Source organism: Pleurodeles waltl, chromosome 7 (assembly GCF_031143425.1).
Source record: "Pleurodeles waltl isolate 20211129_DDA chromosome 7, aPleWal1.hap1.20221129, whole genome shotgun sequence".
Classification (NCBI taxonomy): Eukaryota; Metazoa; Chordata; class Amphibia; order Caudata; family Salamandridae; genus Pleurodeles; species Pleurodeles waltl.
Window position 1 is genome coordinate 978435066 of NC_090446.1, and position 8783 is coordinate 978443848.

Consider the following 8783-nt stretch of genomic DNA (forward strand, 5'->3'; position numbering starts at 1 on the left):
GTTTCATGGTACAAACTTATTCTGCAATGGAGGAATAGTAATGGGAAATAAGAATTTTACTGGCAGTGTTTGGGATTTTGTAGTTCTTACAGTGGAAGAAGATGACACATGACAGTTCAGAGCCCTGTGGGGGTGCAACTGGTGGACCAATGCCCTATTGTGGATATTTTGTGACCAGAAGGTTGCCTTCTCGCTGTCACACCTCATCTTGACACTTGGCACATACACCTTTGGGCCTCTCCATTGATACACAGCCTTTCAGCATTGTCCAACCATTCGCCAGATCTCACCACTTTTCTCAGTTAATAGCCTTCCTCGGTTTCTCTGGTCTGTAGCACTGACACATCCCCTTGGCTGCACAACGCATCCTCAATGCGAGACCTCGCAATGCTCTGCAAGCAGGATTTAAGGTACTCTTGTACAGCAGGCCTTACTGGGTCCCTATAAGCACCCCTCACTCTATTGCAGTAGGCCTGAACAAATCCTTTTGTCCTAGTCCAGCGCAACCAGATATCCACAGTTCCAGTAAAGGTAAACGGCCAACAAGGGAATCATTTGGAAATCTATGTTCTCAAATTTCAAATGAATTATTTGTCCAAATAGTTATAAATAGAATTAAACCAATTACTTAGACATACATCAAGTTATATAAATAAATCTAAAGAAACCAAGCGTACACAATGATCAAATACATTGACCATGTCCATCTCAATCCGATTGGAAATTTTGTAGACGTAGGTAAATGTATGTAGATTCCTTGCACTTTGTAATTAGTATCTTTATCTGTCCACAATGAGGAATTAACAATTTGTGAATGGAGGTTCCATGACTTTAGGTTAAGATGTGGACTTGTTGTCGATGTTTTGGTCTCAATTGTGTGTAGTATAAAAGACCATCCTCAGGACCAAGATAGTTAAGTGGAATTGCAAATATGATCCCATATCAAATTAGGATGTAAACCATAAAATTCTGTTCCTAAAGAATAATTTATATACTCTAATGTGTGAACGGATCAAAAATACCGTAGGAATTCAGAACGGGGCAGTACGATGATGAATTTTAGGGCTGAGCTCTGTTGAATTAATTGTGAGGTGGCGGTCTGTCCATGTGCTATCTGCAAAATATAGATATGCACACTGGCGCTTTGTGCTTTTTGGAGCTACTATCACTGAAATCTTTAAAGTTACATATCTTCAGTTCTATTGACTGACTTTTTTTTCCGTTTTGGTCTTCTTTTGAATATTAGAAGTTAATCTATTTTTCTAAATTAGTGTGGGATTTTCCTTGTGTTGTGTTTTCACTTTATTACTGTTTAAAGTGTCACCTAAATACTTGACACATTGCCTATAAGTTAAGGCCTGACAGCTCTGTGCCAAGCTACCAGAGGATTGAGCACAGGTTAATTAGTGCCTCAACCTTACAAGGATTGTAGTTGTTGCCGGAGCAGGGTTTCATCCCCTCAACTACTAAAACAGTTTCTTACTTATACCAAACCTCAATCAAGTATGCAAAAAAAAGTACTATGCAGCCTGTCTTACTCACTCGAAAAGTTGATGTAAAAATCTCTGTTGAAACTCCACAAACCAAAATCAAGCACAGCTGAACTCATCACATCTCAGCAATACCAAAAAGAGCTGCCTATCCACTTTGACAAGAAAGGTATTGATTTTGAATTGTGTTTCACTGAAACACTAGCCAGACTAGACAATTCACAGTTTCAAACCCATGCTCTCCTCCCATATCCATTGTATTCAGTACATTTACCAAGCCCTGAAACCCACTTCATGGAACTTGCTACCTCCAACTACAGACCAGAATTCCCATCTGACTCTTGCCCACCTGCCATCTTCAAAAATGTCCTCTCTTTCCCCCACATTGTGTCAGGATCCTCCCTTTTTTGCAGGAGTAAAATGGATGCACAGAAAGTTCTAAGCTTCCCTGAAGGCCAGGCGGATTGGATAATAACGATCCAGCCTGGAGTCCCAGATGATGGTACAATCTGATGGACGCCAGACTGCCACTGGAGGACTTCTGAGCTGCCTCGTCTTCTTCTCAGCTTCTAAAAGGTAAGACACACAATTAGTGCCTAATTAAGTATTATGTGAGCACCTATTAAAATGAAATGTATATGTGGCTTACCTACTGTCCCTTCCTCTTTTCTGCTAGATTGTTGTGAAACAGCCTGTCTCCTGACGACTGCATCTACAAATACAAGAGCTTCAATATAAATGCCTCTACAAAAATGTCTGGAGTGTACATACAGGTAACTATAATCCTAAATCCAGTAAACCTACCTCATACATTGATGCAAGTGGAGAGAAACACTGCTTCCATGGAATATAATAATACATATTGTACAAGGCACAGGAAGTTGAGTCAGAAAAGTTTACGAAACAATTATAATGGAACCTTAATCGCCAGGTTCCATTAATGAAATACTTCAAATTAACATTCAGCCATGATTGGTCTTGTTCATGACTACTCTCTTTTGCATTTAGGTAGTCCCAGGAGCTAGGGCTTCATTTCAGAAGAGTCACATCAGATAAGTATCAACAATAATTATGCTATTGCGATATGCGCATTACCCCCTTGAAGACAATGTGCCGGCTTTTCCAATGCTTGTTTATCTTCTTTTCTTGCAGGACACATTTGATGCGAATGAAGAAACAGCAGACCTGCTACCCGACAAGAAGACTGCTAGGAAGTAGAGGGGAGTGGAGGACTGGGAAGTGGACAAAGGAGCAGGATTGCAGGACTCCAGGAATCAGGGAAGCGGAAGTAAGTGTGATTTCCTGAACGACAAGCAGTCGTTCAAGGTGCAGCGAGCAGCCTAAAAGAGCTACGTGCTCCATTCTCTCAAAGGGACTGGGCCATCAGAGTGCCGCTCACTCCAGGTGCCCGACAATACACCCCCCCTAAAGTCCTCCCCACCCGCTTGGCCTTATCAGGATAATGGTGATGGAAAATTTGCAAAAGGCAAGGGGTGTGTACATGACATGCAGGTTCTCAAGTATGATCTTCTGGTCGATAACCTTCCCAATGAATCAGATAGAATTGCCTATGGTGTATACACTTATTGCCTCGACTTTGAATTCAGGTTCTTGGTCCACAACAACAGCTTTGGGTTTTTGGGGGAGCACAGTTCCAGGAGAGACAGGCTTTAGTAGAGACACATGAAACACTGAGCGTACTAGCAATGATGATGGGAGATCTAATTTCATAGCAACATCATTGATCTTCCTAATAATGGGATATGGGCCTACGGAACATGGTTGGAACTTCCGAGGACCTTTTAGATTGGGATGTTGTGTGGACAGCCATACTTGATCTCCGACCTGATAGTCGGAACTTGCTCTATGGTGTCTTCTAGCATTGCATTTATAGACAAGTTTTGCGTGTTCAAGATTTTCTTGGGTGGTTCGTTGTAATACTTTAATGCGGTCTACATAGTCTGGAACAGCAGGATCTCTGTGGTAGCGGTAGGCAAGGATAGTAGGAAACGAGGATGTAGACCATAATTACATTGGAATGTGGTGATTTTAGTAGAGATGTGTTGGGCGTTATTATAAGCATATTCTGCTGCCGAAAGATAGCTATCCCAATCAGCAGTATTTTTCAACACCTGTTCCCAGCACTGATTTACCCCTTCTGTCTGGCAGTCTGTTTGTGGATGATAACCTGTGGATAGGTGAACCTCTATCTGTAGGATTCCACATAAGGTTCTCCAAAACCTCGAGATGAATTGTGGACCCCGGTAAGACACTATTACTGATGGTGGATTATAGATTGAAAAAGGTGTCTGCAAGGATCAGTGAGGTAGGTAAACAAGGTAATCGAGTGAAGTGGGCCATTTTGGGAAACATGTCCACAGTGACCAATATTAAAGAGTGCCTAAGTTGTGTCTTGTGTAACTCCGTAATGAAGTCTAGGGAGATGGTATGCCATGGATATGGAGGTGTAGGTAACTGATGTAGTAAACCTGCAGGTGCTTGATGACTAGCTTTACCCAGGGCACACATAACACATCTCTGTACAAACTGTTTTGTGTCGAGTAAAAGGGTAGGCCACCAAAAATGATGTACTAATTCTAAGGTTCTCTTTTCACCTGGATGACCCACTAATGTTTGAGTATGACATCACTGTAGGACCTGTTGTTGTAAGGTCGGTGTGGGAACAAAGACACCCTCCTGTAAGTAACAGATATTGTACTGTATTTGGCTATTGTGTTTATGTATAATTTCTTTTGCTTATTCGTTTTTTTGTGCTGTAGTTATGGCCTTGAGAAAGGACTCTTTGAACATTATTGCCCCTAGGATATGATCTGGGGGTATGGTTGAGGGATATTTGGGTTTCACTTCTTCACTCAAACTCTAGGCGTGATAATGCATTAGCTTTTCCATGATGTCTACCTGGGTCCATTGTAGTTGCCTCATAGACGGGTCTCTTGTGTTTTTCAGAAATTTGAGATCCCTATGGTTTGTAATCATAGTAACAATATGTAAGGCACACATCAAATAATGACTCCATTCTACAAATGCCTTTTTGATTGCTAAGTGTTCCTTATCGCCTACAAAATAGTTTACTTAAGCTGGGCTAAGTTTATGTCAGAAGTACCCAATGGAGTGTAATAAACCAGTCTCATTATTTCTCTGTGACAAACTCCCCCCCCCCCCCAACTGCTTCATGAGATGCGTCTGCCTCCACTATGAATGGTTGTGAGGTATCTGGGTATTGTCAAATTGGAGCATTAACAAAAGCCTTTTTAGGAGTTGAAAGGCTTGTTCAGCTGCTTTGGTCCAGCTAAAGGCCACCCCTTTTTTTTAAATAGGTGTGTTATAGGGGCTACTACTGTGGAAAGGCGGTCTATGAACAATTGATAAAAAATCAGAAAACCTCATAAAACTCTGCACTTCTTTTACAGAGTTTGGAGACCATGCTAACCCTGTGGGAAGACAAGATCGAGCCTAGAAAGGAAACAGTAGGAATGTGGAATTCACTTTTTTCTAGGTTTAAAAATATGTGGTTCTCTCACATTTGTTGTAACACTGCCCTTACATGGTTCTCATGTTTAGTCATGGAGGGAGAATATATCAGGATGTCATCCAGATAGGCCACCACACATATATCTAAAAAATGTCTCAGCACCTAATTGATGAAGAATTGAAAAGCAGCAGGTGCATTACACAAACCAAACAGTCTTACTGGATATTCAAGCAAGCCAAACTTGGTGTGAAAGGCTGTTTTCCATTCATCCCCCTCCCTCACATGCACCAGATGGTAGACACCTCTTAGGTCCAGCTTGATAAATACCCGAGCATCCTTCACCTGATTAAATAGGCTAGAAATAAGAGGCAATGGATAAAAGGTCTTAATGGTAGCCCCAGTGAGTGCTCTATAGTCAATACACGCATGCAACTCACCCCCTTTTTCAGTACAAAATATAAAGGGGAAGAGGCCTGAGAGCGAAATGGTCTAATAAACGCAATGCACAAAATGTAATCTCTATAATCTTTGAGATGGATGTTTTCTTTCTCAGTCAAGCCATAGATCCTACTACATGGGATACGCGCTCCAGGAATAAGATCAATTTGACAATCATAAGGATGATGTGTTGGGAGAGTCGTTGCCTGTTGTTTATCAAAGACGTCAGCTAAATCCTGGTAACAGGAATGAATTTGGAGACAGTCAACACCTGATGTCAGTACTGCGATATGGTCAGGGCTAGAATTTGGTAGACAATTAATTTTGCAATACATGGAACAAACTACCATGGTATGAGTGTTCCAATTCATATTGGATATTGTGAGTTTATAACCATGATAGCCCTAAAGTAGCCTGAAACTGAGGAGTCTGAATCAAGTCAAATCTGATCTTTTCTTTGTGAGTGCCCTGCATGGTAAGTCACATGGGAACTGTGGAATGAGTAATAGGGCCTGACTTCAAGGCACTACCATCCATCATTTTTACTTCGTCTATCTGATCTTTTGGCTCTCTAGGAGTTTGCTACAATGAAGCGAATGACTGATCCATGACATTTCCAGTAGCCCAGAGTCGGTCAGTAGTTGGAAACAAACTGAGCCCTCATCCCAAAGCAAGTAAACTTTCACAAAAAAGTGCTGAATATGTTGTATGCAAGATATCTGAGCCATGGTTTTTGAAGCTATATCATGCTGTTTACCCAAAACACTTGCCTCCCTAGGTTTCAGGCGCTCTAGGAATCTCCAGAAAAATGCTTAGGCGGCCAGAGGTATAGTGACAGAACAGTAATGTGTTTTACAGGGATGCCAACTCCCCGACTGGGTCCGGCTGCAAAAAATTGTATAGAACTTCACGTATTGTGTTTGGAGTTGTGTTCAATATACCCTGACAGCATCCACCCTCTGTGCTAATGACTGTGTCTCTTTTTGTAGATTATCAATCATGTGGGCAAAATCAGCCAGGGTGATATCTTGCGACTCAGGCTAAATATCGACATGGGCTTGTCGTTCTGTCAGGAGCCTACCTTTTTTTCAGGAATAAAATGGACACACAAAAAGTTCCCAACTTCCCTGCAGGCCAGGCGGATCAGATAATAATGATTCAGCCTAGCCAACTGGGACGAAAGGACAAGCTGATGGAAACCAGACTGCCACTGGAGGACTTCTGAGCTGCCTCATCTTCTTCTCAGCTTCTAAAATGTAAGCAACAGAAGTAGTGCCTAACTAACTATTATGCAAGCACCTATTAATATGGAAGGTATTTGTGGATAACCTAATGTCCTTTCCTCCCTTCTGCTAGATTGCTGTGAAACCGCCTGTCTCCTGATGAGTGTATCTACAAATACAAGAGCTTCAATGAAAATGCCTCTAACAAAATGTCTGGCGTGTACATGCAGGTAACTACAGGCTTAAACCCTCTAAAACTACCCCATATACTTTGATGCCAATGGAGAGAAACACTGTGTGACGGGGCGTCCCTGACACAGAGCGCTCCCGATGACGAATCGGACAGTGCCGATTCGTCATTTCCGCATTTCCCCGTTGCCGGGGAAACGTGACGAGAACGAGGCAGGCAGCCTCATGTTGCCGAGGAAACCATTATGGTTTCCCGGCACAGCGAGTCAAATAAATCGGACGCGCCGCACCAGGAAGGCAGCGCGGTCGGAGGAAAGGAGAGCAGGAGAATCGACGAACCCACTGGAGAGCAGGAGGGCCCGAGCATACTACCGCCTTGGAGGGAACCACGAGGAAACCCTGGGGACCCCAAAGAGACCGAGCACAGAAACCCTGAGAGGAGAGTACAGCCGGAGGACTGCTACAACGCCAGCCACGACCCTGGAGGGTCGTGGCTAACTAAGGTACGGTCCTTGTGGACTCAAAAGAGGGGCATAACCAAGAAAGGGACTGAGGAGGGGATATAAAGGAGAAGGGGGGGGGGAGAAGAAGAAAAGGGAATTAAAAACGGGCACAGCAACCAGCACCTGTGTGGCACCTTCACAATACCCCTATTAGGTTTGTGTTTGGACACATTCACTTCCCCACTTCCTCACGACCACCAACCCCCTCCTTGTGTTTTACCCTTCTTCCCCAGTCCATAATAGGAAAAAGAGGATAACCCTATTAGAGGACCCTATACTTACCCGGCCTTTTGTCCTTCTATTTCCGGTACCATCCTGGATTCCTCTGAGAGGGTACGCCATCACGCAACCTGAAAAAAAAAGAAGAAAAACAATTAGAAGACAACACCACCCCTGGAAGGAAAAAAGCAGGCGAACAGGCTCACAAGTGCGGGAAGAACAACCACCTCCATCATAACCTTTATTTACTATCAATTATTCAGAATAAACCACTTATACATCAACTCCATACCTCTCCGTTGCCTTTATAATGTTCGAACTGTCACAGTGGTGTCAGAAGTGGGATCGAAGAAATTTAGGACCCCTCCCAGACAACCGAACAGTGGCAATCATGAGTGACACCCCCTCGTTGGAGGATATGATTAAACAACTGGCCGAAGGACAGCGACACCTGCAGCTGGCGTCTACCGTCCTCCCGGACCTCGCGCCCCTTTCAGCGACACCATCACCGACTTCATCTCCCCGCACGCCCTCGCCTCACCGGACTACATCCTCCTAGGCGACCTCAACTTCCATCTGGAACAAAACAACGACCCCAACACCACCACCCTGCTCGACAACCTCGCCAACCTCAGCCTCAAACAACTGGTGAACACTGCCACCCACATCGCCGGACACACACTCGACCCTATCTTCTCCGCCAGCAAACACGTCTTCTTCAGCCACGCCTCCGCCCTTCATTGGACCGACCACAGCTGCGTCCACTTCACATTCCGACGCAAGACCCGCCACCTCCGTACTCAACCCATCCCTCGCCGACAGTGGAAGAAGATCCCTGAAGAGCAACTCTTCGCCGCACTCGCCGCCAACCAACCCACCCTCACCACCGACCCCAACCTCACAAACTGGATCTCCAACTGCGCAGACAACCTTGCTCCCCTCAAACGCTCGCAGCGACAGAACAACACCAAGAAACCCCTCTGGTTCTCTGACACCCTCAAAGAATCAAAGAAAACTTGTCGCGCACTTGAGAAAGCCTGGTGCAAGGACCGCACCGCTGACAACATGACCGCCCTCAAGAACGCTACCCGCAAACACCACCACCTGATCCGCACTGCCAAAAGGAATTTTTTCACCGACAGACTGGACAAAAACAGCCACAACAGCAGAGAACTCTTCAGCATCGTCAAGGAGTTCTCCAACCCCAGCGCCAACGCCGTCACGCCCT

The 8783-nt window shown here is 44.3% G+C and overlaps 1 long non-coding RNA gene across 1 annotated transcript; it reads right to left on the reverse strand.

Annotated features, from left to right (window-relative positions):
* Positions 1 to 1604: 1604 nt before the first annotated feature.
* LOC138247350 (uncharacterized) lies at positions 1605 to 7865 on the reverse strand. Its single transcript, XR_011194460.1, has 3 exons — positions 7619 to 7865; positions 2140 to 2202; positions 1605 to 2059 (listed from the first exon to the last, which is right to left on the reverse strand). It is a non-coding gene; the product is annotated as an uncharacterized lncRNA (long non-coding RNA).
* Positions 7866 to 8783: the final 918 nt, after the last annotated feature.